The sequence below is a fragment of the Arachis hypogaea genome, chromosome 3, assembly GCF_003086295.3.
Source record: "Arachis hypogaea cultivar Tifrunner chromosome 3, arahy.Tifrunner.gnm2.J5K5, whole genome shotgun sequence".
NCBI lineage: Eukaryota > Viridiplantae > Streptophyta > Magnoliopsida > Fabales > Fabaceae > Arachis > Arachis hypogaea.
This window is the reverse complement of record NC_092038.1, coordinates 73,222,454-73,223,580: the sequence shown is the minus strand read 5'-3', so window position 1 is coordinate 73,223,580 and position 1,127 is coordinate 73,222,454.

The window sequence follows — 1,127 nt, the reverse complement described above, 5'->3', positions numbered from 1 at the left end:
ATTCATCAAGTTGAAGTGCAACGAATATCTTAGAACAGGAATAAATCGAATTGGATGGAAAATAGTAGTAATTGCATTAAAACTTGAGGTACAGCAAAGCTCCACACCCTTAATCTATGGTGTGTAGAAACTCCACCATTGAAAATACATAAGTGATCAAGGTTCAGGCATGGCCAAATGGCCAGCCCCCAAAACGAAAACCAGGAGGTCAAAATCAGATATGAACCAAGATGTCTAATACACTAGTAAAAAGTTCTATTTATAATAAACTAGCTACTAGGGTTTACAGAAGTAAGTAGTTGATGCATAAATCCACTTCCGGGGCCCACTTGGTGTGTGTTTGGGCTGAGCTTGATCTTTACACAAGCTGAGGCTTTTATTGGAGTTGAACGCCAAGTTATAACGTGTTTCTGGCGTTCAACTCTGGTTCGTGACGTGTTTCTGGCGTTTGACTCCAAAATGCAGCATTGAACTGGCGTTGAACACTAGTTTGCGTCATCAAATCTCGAAAAAAGTATAGACTATTATATATTGATGGAAAGATTTGGATGTCTACTTTCCAACGCCATTGAGAGCACGCCATTTGGAGTTTTGTAGCTCCAGAAAATCCATTTCGAGTGTAGGGAGGTCAGATTTCGACAGCATCAGCAGTCCTTTGTCAGCCTTCTTACCAGAGTTTTGCTCAGGTTCCTCAATTTCAGCCAGAAATTACCTGAAATCATAGAAAAACACAAAAACTCATAGTAAAGTCTAGAAATGTGAATTTAGCATAAAAACTAATGAAAACATCCCTAAAAGTAACTAGATCATACTAAAAACTACCTAAAAACAATGCCAAAAAGCGTATAAATTATCCGCTCATCAGAATTACAATAAAGTGTCTTGTTACTGGTTGTGAGTTATTTTGGGGTTTTTTTGAGATTTTAGACAAGAAATATAAATGGTAAAGAAAATAAACTAACAACTAACAAAGCTCTTGACAAGATATGAGAACTAGAAGTCCTATCCTAGTTATCCTCCTCAATTATGATAACAAATGGTCCAGTACTCCCACTTAGTTAACCTCTAACCATGAAGGAAAGTCAAGTGGATGAATCAATTTGATTCCTCAAGTCCTAATCAACTCC